Raw genomic sequence first — 17,511 nt, forward strand, 5'->3', positions numbered from 1 at the left:
TGGTAAATTTCACACGAGGAATACATTACTTGAGGAAACAAATGATTATGAGGTGCCCAGGCCGGGCGGTGGGGCAGCAGGAAGTGTGAGCAAGGCATGGTGGGAGGATAGCTCTTTCCTGTCTGTAAAACTTTTGGCTGATATGATGTCAAGTAACAAGATATGCATCAGGTTGGCTTCCTGTGTTGTTTTTCTGAGATACGGGATCTGCAAAGCTCAGAATCCTCAGAGCTCATCCTTTCCTGAGAGCCTCTGAGTCCCCGTGGGAAGCCAAGGTGATGGGAATCTGTCCAGTGAGTGGAACCAAGTCAGTGGGATGAATTCAGGGGTGGATTAGGAGAGTCCAGAATGGTTTAAATTGATGTAACTTGCAGTTACTTCTGGTCTCTCCAATACGAATGTTCCATCAACTGAGATGCTGTCCTGACAGTGAAACCCCCTTAGATTCCCTGGGCTAGATTCTCTGGTGTGTCTGTGCCAAGAGAAACTGTTCATAGTGTCACAGATTTTAAGGCCAAAAAGGATCATTAGATCAAGTCTCCTCTTCTGTGTAACACAGACCATAGAATTTCATCCAGTTCCCCTGTATTGAGTCCAGTAAGGGGTGCTTGACTAACGCATCTTCCAGGAAGGTAGCCAACCTGGGTTGGAAGACTCAGGAGCTGGTGAAATCTGCTCTTGATCTTCATTTTGATATGCTAAACAGATTGAGCTCTTCAAGTTTCTCACTGTCAGGCATTTCTTCAGCTCTTGAATCATTTTTGTAGCTCTTTTCTGCACCCTTTCCAATTGTTCAACATCCTTTTCCAAATGTGTACCCCAGAACTGGAGGCACTATTCCAGTTTGGGTCTCATCAATGCCATATGCAAAGGTGAAATCACCTCCCTGCTCCTACTCACTACTGGGATCACTGCTCAGTCCCTCACCTGTTGGTTGGGAGTGAACTTCTCTGGTACTTACGCCTTGTGATGTGGCCAGCCCTGGAGCAGTGATACCAGTCAGCTCTGTGTTCTTGGGGAACCAGGGCGCAGAATCCAGCCTGTCTGATTCACCTCAGCCTCTGCTTGAACCAAACCAATCAGAAGAAAGACTGACAGAGAGCAATAGAAGGTGTTCCTATCGTCTAGCCTAAAGAAAACCCCTGAGCCATCAGTTTACCCATAAACAAATGTAGTGTTCTCCCTTGAACCCATTGTTGTTTCCCTACAAAACACCCCTACCCACGCTCAAGTAAGTGTTCTGATGCATGGATCCAAACTCTGCATCAGTTCCACTGGGACTTCATCTTCTCCTGACTGGTCGTGCTGGGGGCTTTGCCTGTCTCCAGCTAGAGATGCCCAGAGGGAGTGGAGGGGCAAGTGGGGTAATTTGCCCCAGGCCCTGCAGGGGCCCCCATGAGCGTTTTTTGGGGTCCCTGGAGTGGGGTCCTTCACTCACTCAGGGGGCCCCAGAAAACTCTCACAGGGCCTAGGCCCCTGGAGCCTCTTCCACTTCAGGGTTTTGGCGGCAATTTGGTGGTGGGGAGTCCTTCCGCTCCAGGTCCTGCCGCTGAAGTGCCCTGAAGACCTGCAGCAGGGGTCCTTCCACCTCGGGACCCGCCGCCAAAGTGCAGGGTCTTCGGTGGCAATTCGGGGATGGGGACCCCCCCGCCGCCAAAGACCCCAGACCCACTAAATCCTCTGGACGGCCCTGTCTTCAGCACCTAGGGCCCTGAGCTACCACCATCACCTGGGAACCCCGACCAGTTCAGGCCTCATGGAGTGGTTGAGATCCATCTCTCTCTCTTTCTCTTCTTTTCTACCTCAGGTATAACTTTTTAACCCTGACTTCCTTGATCAGGTCTAGTTTTCTATATATGACTTTTATCATCTTGTATAATGTAACTGTCATGTTTGTTTAGCCCTCCTTGTGTGGTTATCACTATGATTCAATAAATAACTTTTATGGTTCAGCTGGTTGCTTCTCTCTCTCTCTCTCTCTGAACTTTATTCTTTTGTGTTTCTGGCTTCCTCATTTACTCTGCAGCAACATTCCTCTTACCTAAGCTAAAGATCCCTGTAGAGCCCAAAAATACTGTGGGGTTTGCTCATCAAGTGGGTTACTAGCAGAACAATTGTAACATGAAAGTGGGGATAGGGACACATGCTAAACCTGTGACATACAAGGGTGACAGCTTGAAAGTGCTGCTTGACCCAGTCTGCTGAGTCCAGGGGCATATAAAGGGTGAGCTTGAGAGTACTGATTGACCCAGTCCACTCAGATTTGCTCTGTTAGTGTGTGTGTGTGTGGGTGTGTTCATCTGATTCTGGGGCTGGAGGAACCCAGCCCGGGGGAACCTAGGTCCTGTGGGGTAGCTCCATTGGGAGGGGACTTGCAGAAGGGAGAAGTAGAGCTCCATATGAACACACAAGTGACACAAACAGCACATTGATAGAATTACAGAACCCCCTCCACCCCACCAGAAGAGTAACCCGAATAAATGAACATACCCCAAAGTAACAGGCAAATCTGGTAACAAATGTGGAGAAACGCAGGCAGCTCTTGACTCTAATCATGTGGCAATTGTTAAGTAGTTGCTGTGGAGTAAGGAAACTGAGGCACAGACCTGAACAAGCTTTCTTTCTTTTCCTTTTTCAGACCAAGCTCCTTTAGCAAGGTATCTCGGTCATAGACTATTTGGTAACCTTCTGTTAAGAATCATGCTTAGAATACCTGTAGAACTGTGCAATAAGGAGTTAAGAGTTGTGCCTTAAAAATAAAGATTTTAGAGCAATACCGTGACTAGAGAAAGAGCTGTTGGTGGGGATCATTAGTGAGATAAGGGAAGTAGAGATGGCTGGGAAAGACCTCTTGGCTGCTCGTTTGAGACAGGAGAAAACCAGCAGGTTACAGAGATGGGTAATGAAGAAGGGAAAATGCCCGTGAGAAAGGGAGTGCTTTAAGGGTGAAAATCCCCTGACTCAAGCTAGCCTGAGCGTGAACAGTATTGGACAACCTTTAAGCCACATGGCAGTGCAAAGAATGCAGCTGCTGCATGGGCATTATTTTATGCATGTCTGGACATGGTTGAAAGGGTAAGGGAAGTCAGGAATAGGAGCTTGAGAAAAAGCAGCTACAGCAGCGTTTGAATAAATGTGAGACAGACGGGTGTGAACTGGTAGCAGAAAAGCTCAGAATGGTGACTGTACTTAGAGATATACAAGAGGGGAGAGACAAGGCAAGCAGGAATGCAGAACAGTGTAGGAAAGAGTTAACACACACAAAAGTTCTGTTAGAAGATGCAAGAGCAGGAACTTGCTTCTTGGCAGAAGAGAACAGGGCAGCAACAGACCATCAGGAGTGTGAGGCAAAGATTAGTAAATTGTATGCCCAACTTAGCGCAAGTAAGGTTGAGAGAGGATTGTGATTTGGAGCCCCCTGGGAAAATAAAGATACTCCCTGATGCTGTCCCTAAAAACCCATTCAACCCCAATTGGCCACACATGCATAATGTTGCCCCTGTTTCCACAAAGGAGGTTAAACGCATAGTTGCAGGAGCCGATCTCCCCACACCAGAGCTGGTCCCAGACGTAGTGAGGTGGTCTCCTAGTCAAGCCAAGGCTGTTACGGAGAGACTGGGGCCACTTAGCTGTGACACAGCCGTTGTATGGCTGGCCTGTGTTTGGCAAATGTACCCCTCTGCTGATGTCATGGACTTAATCCAGTTGGCTCAGTTATGCACCTCTCCTTGTGAGGCAGATGCTCTAGACCTAGGTGTAGGTTCTTGAGAGCTGACTGCCCCAGGAATGGATGATAAGTGCTCTTAAAATATTACTGCCTGCGTCTTCCCTTAAGAAATTGTATATAATGGAAGAGCAGAAACCAGGAGAGGCCCCGGAAGCTTACCTAATTTTAAAGAAAATGCTGGCAGCTCTCTCTTATTCATTACCCCAGACAGAAGAGAATGGAATTGTGACTTTTCAGTATCAGGGACATGAATTAGTACAGAACACTTATGCAGGACTAAATTCTCAGACAAAAATGACCTTGGGGATTGTGGATTTAGAACCTGGAGTGAACTAGTGGCAAAAAACAAGCAGGCAGGAGATTTGCTGCAAGAGACTGGTGTCTTAAAAAGACCAAAACAATTAGAAGACCTTGTGGCACAAGGCACAAGCCACAAGGACTCCTCCTTGTTTTTGCTGATACTTGTTTTTGCTGAGACTAACACGGCTACCCCTCTGAAACCTGTTAAAAAGACAAGTCAGCAAAAAGACTATCTCAGAGCCCGTGCAGGCTATAACATTTACAAATAATGGTCCTCACTGTGCCAGTCTTTCTCCCAGTGCTAATTCCCCTACCTCCCACAACCCTGGGCAACGCTGACCCAAGGAGTCCCTTAGGAACATGATTTGGAAGGAGTTGGGGAATTTAGAGGAGGATATGGGAAAATATGATCGCCAGCCCCTCAGCATCCTGATTAATGTTTTGTCTCAGGTCATGTGGAGAACGGAGTTGATGCAGGGAGCTCCTCTACAACCCACTGCCCCAGTACGGACTGCATCCCCCATGCCCACTCCCTGTCAAAGCCAGATCCCTACCCTCTCTTCTGAGTGGAGGCTCTGGGAGTCTGACGATCAGTAGGGGTGCCCGGTTCCCCATGGGCCTCCTCAGCTGATCGCAAGGCTTCAGTGCGATGTATGGGGGAGACCCACTGTGAGGGCTACAGTAGGGAACCCAGGAATGTTAGTCCAATTGCTAATGGACATCAAAGCATCAGTAAACAGAAGTCCCCAGTGGATCTCCAAAGGGAGACCCACCACTAAGCAGGTTCAGCTTAGTGGGTATGAGAGAGAGAAACTGTCTCCCATGGTTTGTCTCTTGGGAGTGGTGATTTGCCTGGTAAGAAAAGCCATCCCAATCTCCCAGTGTTTGTCTGTGAACAGCCATGTGGTCTGTGACAAGGGGGAAGGAAGTTCAAACTGTTGGTCTAGTCAGAGAAGCACTTTAACTGCTGGGGGAGAAAATGTCTCCAGTGTTCTGTCTGTGGAGCAGGCAGAAGGTACCTCTCAGTTTATGCTGACTGAGGATTTGTCAGTTGTGCCAGATGGGGTTCTGGACTCAACTAAAACCCAGGAAGGAAGTGTTCCTGAGCCTGTGTCTGTTGGGGGTAATGACTTGCCCATGGAGGGAGCTACCCCAATCTCCAAACACTTGTCTGGGAACAAAGGGCAGGAAATTCCAAACCTTGGGAATGTTAAGAATGGCAGTTTATCTGCTGAGGGAGAGTTTGTCTCCAATTTTCTGTCTGCGGAGCAGACAGAATGTGCCTCTCAGCTTACGCTGATTGAGGATATGTCAGTTGTCTCAGAAGTCATTCTGGACTCAACTGAAACCCAGAAAGATGCTCAGGAAGATGTTTCTGTAGAGCAATCCCTGGCTGAAAAGGGAAAGGACAAAATTTCTGGGGAAAATGGATTGTTGCCTAAAAGTGCTCCTGAAGGAATAAAACCTCATGATAGCTTTTGCAAGCAGTTTGCTGTAATTGAAGGGTGTGGAAGTGAATTGACTGAGTTAGCTCAGAATGAATCATTGCCTATAGCAAGCAACAGTGTAGGTGCTGAGGAATTTGGTTCAGTTTCTAGCTGCCAAAAGTTTCTCAAATGTGTATGAATCCATTGACTTTGTTTTAGAAAGATCCATGGTGGAAACCATCCCTACTAAAACCAACACTGCCTCTGTCCCTGCTAAGCAGCTCTTTACACACACCTGGGATGGCTGCTGCTTTATTGTGAATCTGGCCAGTCCCAGTGTTTGTCAGGTAGAAATCCTGAATTGAAAACATGGAAAACCCTGGCAGAAATGTTCTCATTCTTTACAGCTCAAAGAATGGAAGGATAAACCACCTGACTCTCAAGGAATATTATAACTGTCTTCTCCACCCTGTCAGCCACCCTTCTTGGCTTTGGGCTGTTGGAAAATACACATCAAGTGGGCTGGTCAGTGTCTACCCCGATATTGAGACAGGAAAAGGCCAGAAAAGTCCTTGACTTATTATGGCCACCCTCCTGTAGGTCACTGCTTCATGCTCACCCTGCAATATCAGTCCCAGATTCTCCCAGTATATATGGGGGGGAGGAGTGTGGGAATTAGTTCTCTCCTCTCTGCCCCCTCACAGGTCCTGAACATGAGCCATGACATCCCACCGGTGCACCAGTACCCTGCTGTTCATAAGTGTCTGGAGTCTGATGCTGTCCAGGCTCTATGCTGCACCTGTGATCACCCTGAGCCTCTGGAGGTGCCTGCCAGCTGGAGCCCAGGAAGTAAAATTGCTGAGCCACATGCATGGCTTCTATGGGAATGGGAGCAACCCCCTGGCCCTGCAGCATCACTCCCAGTTCTATGCTGTTGACAACTCCTCAGGTTGCCCCGGGGAAGTGTTGCCATTTGCAAGCAGAGTTCCACTGGAGAGTCTCTCAAGTTTTGTTATGAAACTAAGACCACCCCAGACTCCTTTCCATTCTTCCGTAAGCTATTGTGGTCTTGAATGTGATGTACGCCATCAAATACACCCAGTGACAGCCTCCGAGGTGGAGGAAGGTGCAGAGTAGCCCTGGTTTCCTCTACTGTTTGGGGAACAACCATGCCCCTACGTGTCACAATTGTCATTGGAACTCAGACACCTTCATTACCCAGAGAGGAACTGCAGCTGTCTCTGATCACGCCAGCAGGCAAGAATATCACATGGTTCTTCATGAACTGGGAACCACTGAACTGAATTTTAGCTGGACATGACCTGACTCAGCAAGATCCCCCAGAGTGGGTAGTTCCATTAAAGGGCACACATTGTGACAAGCTCAAGCCAGCAAATTGGTTTAAATTCTATGGGCATATTGCCGTTTCGGAGGGATTTCATGAGCCCGGTTTGTACAGAGTGGAATTGGGACAACAACAAAAGACAGTTTTAAATTTCAACCCTCTGATCACATCCTTGCTTCCCCCTGACATTTAAGACCCCCAGTTTCAGGACCCCATGTGTTGAAATTGGATCAACAAGAACATTTGGTTCTTCAACTTCAGACTTCTCTGAAGGAGGTTCAAATCCACTTAGAGGGCATGAATATCTCTCACATTGTACCTTGATTGAAACCAACCATAAGGGTTGGAATGAATGGGTAAGAATGTGGCAAGGGGCCAACTATGTAAATAGAGTAAAAAGGGAATTAAGTGATTGGATTGCACCTGTAAGAACAAGAATCTCTTTAGTTCATTCCACAAATATAGATGTTCTGGCTAATAAGCCGTCATATGCCACCGAAAGCATAGAGAAGATGGGAAACCCCATTAACAGCATCTTTAAAACAGTTAAGTGAGGAACAGCAGTTAATAAGTAAGGTATTTCCTGGATGGGAAAGAGTCACAGAAAAGGGAAAAAAGTTAACAACGTCTGGTGTACAGTCCCTCCAGAATAATGTCTCATTGGCCTCAGCATGTGAGCAAGCTCAGGCTCTCACCCAAAACTTAGTCATGGGAATGATTTAGTAAACCATAGCAGGACAAATCCCCATGGAGGCAATCAAATTCATTTGGCCCTGTGTAACAGAGGAAGAATTAGTCCTCCAGCCCTGGTGGAGACTAGTTAACGCTTCGTACAATCACCACCAGCAAAACTTGCAGTTATTCCTGATAACTGTGGCAGGCAAAGAAATTAGAGTAATCCACCCAGTAGTCCCACAGGGATTACAGATTAATGATAACTCAGTAATGTACTCCAGAGATCCTAACACTTGGGCCTGGCAGAAAGATAATGTGTGGAACACAGTAAATGTAACAGTGTAAGAGAAAAGAAAGTTTGGGCTATATCTGTGAAGACCAAGCATTGGAGGAACATGATGAATGCTTCTTCCCACAACCTGGGAATAAGTCTCACTGTTCCTTCGATGTTATCCAGGAAGAGGGGTCTGTTATTGTCTATGTTGGTAAAGCATGTGTGGGTGTAAGGACAAGATGAAATATTGTATTGATTAATGGACATTGTCTTCAACCCATGTTGCCTTACGTTAATTGCTGTTTCTATAATGTAACCACCACTGTCAGTTGTGATATTAAGTTTACTGTGCCTATATGGACTGTGCAACATTTAAATGCCGATCCTGAGTTCTGCAAGGAGGTTTCCCCCATTTCACTGGGAATGGGTCTCTCTGCCATTAAGGGACTATTTACTCATCCCTCTTTATAAGCTGAGCTGCAAAGGCTCAGAACTCTGGGGGAAAATGGCAAACTCGAAATTCAACACCACAACGAGGAGATCTCTAGGCTTGCAGCAGCAGTTAAAAACACAGGCCATCACTCCTGCTGGGAGACTTTGCTTGTGTGGAGCCCCAGTGCAACAGGTCTTTTGAATATCATGCTTCACCCCATTGGGGTGAAAACAGCTCAAACCTCCATGGAGAGGGAGTTCAGCCTGTCCCCAGGGGCAAAAAATTGAACATTCTGCACACTGTATTTTAAATTCTGCAAAATTCTGCATATTTTAAAATAACACAATATAATCATGCCAGTTTCAATTATTTCAGTAATTTATTTCAAAATACTTATAATCAAGTGTGTCTAACATTATAGACAACAAAAAAGGTTCAGGAAATATTTTTTGACAAATAGATTCCCTGCTAGGAATATTAATACAGAACTTTGAGTATTAATTCTTTAAAACTACAATACAGAAACATATTTCCTGCACCACTCAGAAGCAGTGCAAAAGCTTGCAGGAGTCGGGGTAACAGAATTGCCAAGGGAAAGGGAAGTAATTGCTAGGAAGGAGCCTGGGAATGAACCTAGAAGGTTGTAGAGTGTAGGAGGGAGAATGGAACAGGGTTTTTTTGGGGGGAGGAGTGAGGGGAGAGGATTTTTAGGGAGTTGGGGAGACTCCCCCATGCAGACCCTGGCTGACCCCTAGCCTCCCCACTTCAGTCAGGCATATCTGTGTCCCTACACCCCCACTCAGACACATCCTCAGCCCCTCTGTTCTCATGTGGCTCTGCCCTCCAAAGCCCCCATCCCCAAGTGGCCCTCCTCCCCCATTCTCATTCACCCCCTGCCTCAGTCTGTTCACCCCCACTAGCCATTCTGAACCCCAGTCTATGTGACTTCCAGCAGCCTCATGCACCCCATTCTGTCTGCCCTCCTCCCCCATCCCCATATCCCATCCCTCCTAACATGGCCCTGTGGACAGGGCACTGCGAGGAATGCGGCCAGCTGCTTGGCTGCTACTGCCCGGCTGCTCTCTGTTCTGGCGCCACAGAAGCCCCTGGTGGGTGAAAGGCATAACTGCAATGTCTCTCCAACAGAACATGTTTTCTGAAAAGAAAAAAAAATTGCAGGGAACCTGAATTCTGCACATGCTCGATAGCTCAAAACAAGGAGAGGGGGTAGCTGGATGCCAAAGAGACGAGCTCTAATTCTGTTGTGAGTATATGCCCATCCTCAGCAAGGATTGAATTTACATTCTTTATCTAACAGCATGATCTGGTGTCATCTGTGCTAAAGACCCAGCACAGTCAGCCAGGAGCAGCTGTAGACGCATAAACTTCTTATATGGTCCAGCCACTGTTTGATGACAGAGCTCCCAGTATCCTGGGTTAATATGTGTGATGCTGTATAATTCAAACATGACCATTTTATATAATGAATATTCCTATTGTTAGACAATTGCAACAAATCTTCTACAAAGTATATCATATAAAGTGTCAATGGAAAGTTATGATTATCCTGTTTATATGCATGTATCATTTTTTATATTGGAAGTTATGAATATTGGCTATATAGATCTATATTTCAAATGTGTTTGCTCCTGGCGTAACACCCACAAGGTAATTTACAGCTAGAGTGAACAAATAGAAAGTGTGAAAAATCAGGACAGGGGATGGGGGGTAATAGGTTCCTACATAAGAAAAAGCCCCTAATATCGGGACTGTCCCTATAAAATTGGGACATCTGGTCACCCTATTTACAGCCAGTCTGGCCAGCACATTGTGAATGAACTCTCTGAGTTGATGGCCCATTAAAGAACACTTAACTGTCACAATGGGCCATAGAAGATGCTTCTTCCTGCCTGATGAGCCTTCCTGAGCATGCCTTAACCAGAATATGGGCAATGGCTGTTCCTGTGAGTCATCAAAGCATGCAAGGGCATGTGACTTGCTCATGTGACCATGGATTCCATTTTGTGCCTGTAATTTTCCACAAACTAAGACTGAGAGCATCCCTGCCACATGGGAGAAGGTATACAAGATCCTGTAAACATCTCCATTTTGTCTTCATTTCCTGTTTGTTTTTCTGGACTTGATTTCTAACAGGGACTGATGACCCCAAAGCTGTTTGGGTAATTTCCAGAGAGACATTTGCAACCTAGCAGTTTATTCCATCGCTGCTTCAAAGCTGATAAAAGAACTTTGCAGCGATTGTATGTAATGTGACTTCCTTGACCATTTTAACTCTCCCCTTCTTTTCTTTGCAAATTGACCGCAGCAAGGGAATTATTTTCCAGACCAGAAAATAACAGTTGGGGATGTTGAAATGCCTGTCGTTATCATAGGTGACCCAGCCTACACCTTGATGCCATGGCTCATGAAGCCATACACAGGCAGCCTGGACAGTGGTCAGGAGCTGTTCAACTGCAGGCTGAGCAAGTGCAGGATGGTGGAAGAATGTGCATTTGGCCGTTTAAAGGTGCGCTGGCACACATTACTGACTCGCTCAGACCTCAGCCAAACCAATGTCCCCTTTGTTATTGCTGCTTGCTGTGTGCTCCACAATCTCTGTGAGAGTAAGGGGGAGACCTTTATGGCGGGATGGGAGGCTGAGGCAAATCACCTGGCCGCTGATTACGTGCAGCCAGACACTAGCGCAATTAGAAGAGCACACCACAAAGCGGTGTGCATCAGAGAAGCTTTGAAAACAAGTTTCATCATGGGCCAGGGTACGGTGTGACTGTTGTGTTTTTTTCCCCTTGATGAACCTCCCCCTTGATTGACTCATTCCCTGTAAGCAACCCACCCTCCCCCTTCGATTACAGCTTGCTTAAGGAAATTATGTCACTATCGTTTAAAAATCATGTATTCTTTATTAAAAAATCATTATAAAAAGAGGGAGAGAACTGACAAGGTATCCCAGGTGTAGTGTGAGAGGAGGACAGGAGGGAAGGAAAAGACCACTAAAAATATTTCAAAGTAATGACAGTCTTTTGTTGGGCTGTCCACGAGAGTGGAGTGGGCAGGGGTACGAAGTCTTCCCCCACGCGTTCTTACACATCTGGGTGAGGAAGATATGGAACATGGTGAGTGGTGAGGGTGGTTACACAGGGGCTGCAGCGGCACTCTGTGACCCTGCTGCTGTTCCTGAAGCTCCACCAGACATCAGAGGATGTCAGTTTGATCACGCAGCAGCCCCAGCATTGCATCCTGCCACCGCTGATCTTCCTGCTGCCACCTCTCATCTCGAACATCCCTCCTCTCCTCACATTCGTCCCTCCTGTCCTCACGTTCACTGGCATCTTTCCTGTAGTTTGCTACCACGTCCTTCCAGTCATTCAGATGAGCTCTTTCTTTGCAGGTTACTTCCATGATTTCAGAGAACAGTTCATCTCGCGTCCTTTTCTTCCTCCACCTTATCTGGGATAACCTTCGGGATGGAGTAGGGAGGCTTGAAAAATTTGCAGGTGCATGAGGGAAGTAAAAAAGGGAGAGAAGCATTTAAAAAGATACATTTTACAGAACAATGGTTATACTCTTTCACAGTGAACAACACTATTCACCTTACATAGCACATCTGATTTCACTACAAGGTCGCATTTTGCATCTTAATATTGAGTGCCTGCGGCTCTGAGGCTGGAGATCTCACAGACGCAGGTCCAGGCAGCAGAATTCAGCTTGCATGTGGCCATGGTAAGCCATTGTCTTTCGGCTTCTGCAGCCTTCATATACACAGCGCCCTCCTTTTCCAAATACCAAGCAAAGCCCATTCAGTGCTGCTTCTTTCCTGTTAACATGCAGCAGCAGAAACCAACCTCCATTCAATTCTCTGGGATGATCGCTTTACCCCTCCCCCCACCGCGTGGCTGGTATCATGGAAGATCACTGCTAATCACACCCCTTCCCCCGCCACCGCGTGGCTGGTAGCAGGGAAGATCCCTGCTAGCCAAATGCGAAAAAGTTCAGTGCCATTACCCCCCCTCCCCTCACCCCGCTTGGCTACCTGCAAGGAAGGATTTTTTTTAAGCAACAGGCAAACAGGCCAGTAGGAATGGCCATCTCTGTCCCCTTAATTAAATTCCTGAATTTCAACCAGGTTACCATGAACGATATCACTCTCCTGAAAATAACACAGCGAGATAAAGAACAGCTGTTGCTTGAATGCCAGAAATCACCGGGAACATACGCAGCTAGGCTTTGTCATGCAATGATACCCGATTACTTGCTACATGCAGGGCGTGGTCAAGTGTCCTACCATGGTGGACGGAATAAGGCTGCCTTGCCCAGAAACCTTCTGCAAAGGCTTTTGGAGTACCTCCAGGAGAGCTTCATGGAGATGTCCCTGGAGGATTTCTGCTCCATCCCCAGACATGTTAACAAACTTTTCCAATAACTGTACTGGCCGCGAATGCATGCCAAGTCCTCAGGGCAAATCAATCATTAAAAAACACTTGCTTTTAAACCATGTTTTATATTTACAAAGATACACTCACCAGAGGTCGCTTCCATGGCTTCATTGTTTGGGCTACTGGCTTGGGGAGGCTGGGAGGGTAATTCCGTCTGGGTGAGAAAAAGCTCCTGGCTGCTGGGGAGAACGGAGAGCTGTGTGCTTTCTGCAAGCTTGTCCTCCTCTTCCTCCTCCTCATCTTCCCCAGCCACAGAATCCTCAGCCATGGCTGAGATTACCACCCCCACCTCGGAATCCACGGACAGGGGTGGGGTAGTGGTGGCGGACCCCCCCTAGAATTGCATGCAGCTCAGCGTAGAAGCGGCATGTTTTCGGCCCTGCCCCGGACCTTCCGTTTGCTTTTTTGGTTTTCTGGTAGGCTTGTCTGAGCTCCTTAACTTTCACTCTGCTCTGCACTGAATCCCTGGTGTGGCCTTTCTCCATCATGGCTTGGAAATTTTTTTAAATGTTTTTTCATTTCGTCTTTTGGAACGGAGTTCTGTTAGCACAGAATCCTCTCCCCATATAGCGGTCAGATCCAGTGCGGTCCATGCTTCTGTTAGCACAGAATCCTCTCCCCATATAGCGGTCAGATCCAGTGCGGTCCATGCTGGAGCTCTTTTTTGATTCTCAGGAGACTGCATTGTTACCTGTGCTGATGAGCTCTGCGTGGTCACCTGTACTGGTGAGCTCTCCACGCTGGCCAAACAGGAAATGAAATTCAAAAGTTTGCAGGGCTTTTCCTGTCTACCTGGCCAGTGCATCCGCATTCAGATTGCTGTCCAGAGCGGTCACAATGGTGCACTGTGGGATACCGCCTGGTTGCCAATACCATCGATTTGCGTCTACACTAACCCTAATTCGATATGGCTATACCGATTTCAGCGCTACTCCTCTCGTCGGGGAGGAGTACAGAAACCGGTTTAAAGAGCCCTTTATATCGATATAAAAGGCCTCGTTGTGTGGACAGGTGCAGCGTTAAATCGGTTTAATGCTGCTAAAATCGGTATAAACGCGTAGTGTAGACCAGGCCCTATTTGAACTAGAGTGTATCTTTTAGAAACACATTCACTCTTGATTTAAAGATTGTCAGTGATGGAGAATCCACCATGCCCCTGGGTCAGTTCTTCCAATAGTTAATCACCCTCATTGTTAAACATTGGCACCTTATTTCCAGTCTGACAGTTATGAATGTAAAAAAAAAATTGCTAGAGTCCCAGCACTTAATTTCTTGCACCCCGGGATCTCTTTAATTGCAAATTAAGCACTGAATGTAGGTGTTTATAGACTGTAATCAAGTTGGCTCTTAACCTTCTCTTGGAAAAATTAAATAGATTTAGTTTGTCTCACTCTATGGCAGATTTTCCAAACTTTGAATCATTCTGGTAGCTCTTCTCTGAACCCTTCCAATTTGCCATGAAGTGTGGACACCACAACTTGACTCAGGATCCAGCGGGGGTCTCACCAGCAGGGCATACAAGCGTTACCAGAAGGAAGCCAATCACCAGCAGAGCCCAGGGTTGCATTTAGACACCACTGTGGGATTGCTGGGTCCAGAGAATATGCATGATTCTATCTGAGACATCTACACAATCTTCTGCAAGCTGGGTCTCATGGGCAGAGCTTATTTTGTGGAAGGAGTTTCAAAGACCTCTGTAACAGGATGCACCCCCGGGGTGAAGCCTGGAAGCTATTGGAACTGCTGTGCCCCCAGACCATTCAGCTGGGTTGGCCTCTCCCCCTGCTCTGCTGGTGACACACAGCCGTCTCCTCTGGACCCTGTTATCACCGAAAATAACCCGGTGGTGCCACACACCCAGCTGAGTCACCTGAGTGCTTTACCTAAGCCACTCATGGACCAACAGTAGAGGCACCAGCCAATTTCCCAGCTCTCCAGCCTTGCTCCTCTACTAGCGTATAAACCCAGAATTATACCATCTTGAACTGCACAGAGATCTGTATGGTGCAGGCTCCTTAATTAGTCTTCCTCCCCCTTGATGTGGGGAAGATATGCACCAGCCTTTGTTAACAGAGCTAAGATTCCCTAACACTTCACTCAAAAACATACTGGTTAAGATAAAACATAAGAACAGGTTTATTATCTACAGAAAAAAATCGATTTTAAGTGATCATAAGTGATAGGAAATCAAACAAAATTGCAATCTAAAACTTATACAAACTAGATAGGACTTGAATCAGCAATATCTCACCTTGACTGATGGTACAAACTGGCTTACAGATTCTTGAGGCACAGGTTGCACCTGCTTTGCAGCCTAGGCTCCCCTCTCCTGTTCAAAGTCCATTTTCTTCCAGAGGTTCTTTCAGGTGTGAGTTGTGGGGGAGTGAAGACAAGTGATGATGTCACTCCTCATCTTTTACTGGAAAATCTGTGCATGTGACGTGGGGGTTCACCCCCATTGGCCAAACATTCTCCATTGTCTATGTGCTCCCTCGGAGGAGGCTTCCTTATGCAGAGTTCCTGTGCTAGTGGATTCTTCCCTTGACGAGTGCTCATGACAGCAGTTAGCACAGTCTGGCTACCAGTTTGGGGCCCCACACTACAAGAAGGATGTGGAAAAATTGGAAAGAGTCCAGCGGAGGGCAACAAAAATGATAAGGGGGCTGGAGCACATGACTTATGAGGAGAGGCTGAGGGAACTGGGATTGTTTAGTCTGCAGAAGAGAAGAATGATGGGGAATTTGATAGCTGCTTTCAACTACCTGAAAGGGGGTTCCAAAGAGGATGGATCTAGACTGTTCTCAGTGGTAGCAGATGACAGAACAAGGGGTAATGGTCTCAAGTTGCAGTGGCGGAGGTTTAGGTTGGATATTAGGAAAAACTTTTTCACTCAGAGAGTGGTAAAACACTGGAATGGGTTACCTAGGGAGGTGGTGGAATCTCCCTTCTTAGAGGTTTTTAAGGTCAGGCTTGACAAAGCCTTGGCTGGGATTATTTAGTTGGGAATTGGTCCTGCTTTGAGCAGGGGGTTGGACTAGATGACCTCTTGAGGTCCCTTCCAACCCTGATATTCTATGATTCTATGATACTCCATTGTTGTACCCGAAAGGCTGGTTTGAGGTGTTTCCAGCATCACATTATACTTTAGTAACACACACATAGCAAGATTTCATAACTTCACATACAATGGTAGCGCATACAATCCACTGAGATATTAATGGTTAGCAGACCAAGACTTTTAGAATGACACCTTGCAAGGTATACTTGTACAAAACATACCATAATTACATCACCATGGCAAATATGGAGTGCACTGTCACAAGCACCACCTCCATTCAATCCTGATCTGCAATTTACATTTTAGAAGCCTCTGGTTCAATGGGGACACCAACCATGACCAGGAAACACCCCTCTACACCGGGATGGAGCATTTCTTTCCTCACCCACGCTCTGCATGGAAACAGCTGCCAGTGGCATCAGTGACATCATGGGTTGCAGCGTGATTCATCATTCATGGAAAAGCTTCTTCCCTTCTTAGCCCTGCAGCGAAGGAGGTTGTGAAACCCACAGGACCAGGCTCTTCTCCAGAAATGCACAAACCTCTTCTACTTCTCCCCAGAAGAGCTGCTATGTCCACTCGAGTGTGCTCACTGACACAGCTGCATGCAGTGGTTACCGGCCCCTCACTGATTCCAGTTGTATGACCATGAACCAAGGGATTACCCAGGAACGCTCTGCTCCCATTGTTACCATGGCAGCTCATAGAGGCCCCAGTCACAATTGGGGTCCATGCTGCACAGACACTACGGCCTCGCCTAGAGCAGGGTAAGGTGGGAAGGATGGCCGAGGGGGCAGGCCATCAGGCTGGCCTGGAGGAGAGTTGCATTGAATTCCTGCCTCAGCTCCAGGCTCTGTGTGTGCTCTTTGGCCCGTCACTGCAGCTGCCCTGTGCGGAGCCCCATCTGTGACATGGGGAGGGCTCTCCCTTGCTTGAAGGGGGTGGGGAAATTAGTAAGGTTAAGATTTGATCACTGTTATTTTCAGTAAAAGTCGCAGACAGGTCACAGGCACCAAACAAAAATTCATGGAAGCCTATGACCTATCTGTGACTTTTATTAAAAATAATAGAGAGGAGAGCTGATGTGGGGCTGACTGAAGCCCAAGTGGGAGAAGGGAGCCCAAGCCCTGCTGTATGAGGCAGGGAGAGGAGGGGAGTCCAGCACCTGCTGCTGCGGTGGCTGACAGCTCCAGACCCCCTCCGCAGCCCCAGCATCTCAGAGTTCTGGAGTCCCCCACACCCCAGATGGCTGTGGCTGCTGATGGCTTCAGTGTCCCCCCACCACCCACGGTGGCTGACAGCTTTGAGGTTCCCCTGCCACCTGCAACCTGAAAGCTCCTGGTGTCCCCCAGCCATCCACAGTGGCTGGTAGCTCCAGCCCCTCCTCCGTCCATGATGGCTGAGAGCTCAGGGGGCCCTGTCCCCCATTGCGTCCATGACATAATCTTATTTTTAGTAATAAGAGACCTATCAGGAGGTGAGAGGTGCTTTTATAAACCACATCACCTAGCGTGTGTTCAAACCCTAATGCTGGTAGGATACGTTGTATACTACCCCGCATCTGCTGGTCTGGAGAACTAGTGAGAAACACCTATGCCCTGAGGAGCTGACTGGATGGGACAGAATGGTCTGAGGCCCAGAGAGGGGATGGGCCATGCCCCACTCTGCACGGCTGCTTGCTAAGGGAGGGACAGAAACCTTTTCTGTCGGGCTCTTCTGGGGCACTATTCAGAAAACAACCCCTCACATGCCCGTGGCTGAGGCCTCCTGGACTCTCTGCCTGGCCTACTGCCTTCACTGCTTCTCAGGCTCCCTTCA

This window comes from Gopherus flavomarginatus, chromosome 16, assembly GCF_025201925.1.
Source record: "Gopherus flavomarginatus isolate rGopFla2 chromosome 16, rGopFla2.mat.asm, whole genome shotgun sequence".
NCBI lineage: Eukaryota > Metazoa > Chordata > Testudines > Testudinidae > Gopherus > Gopherus flavomarginatus.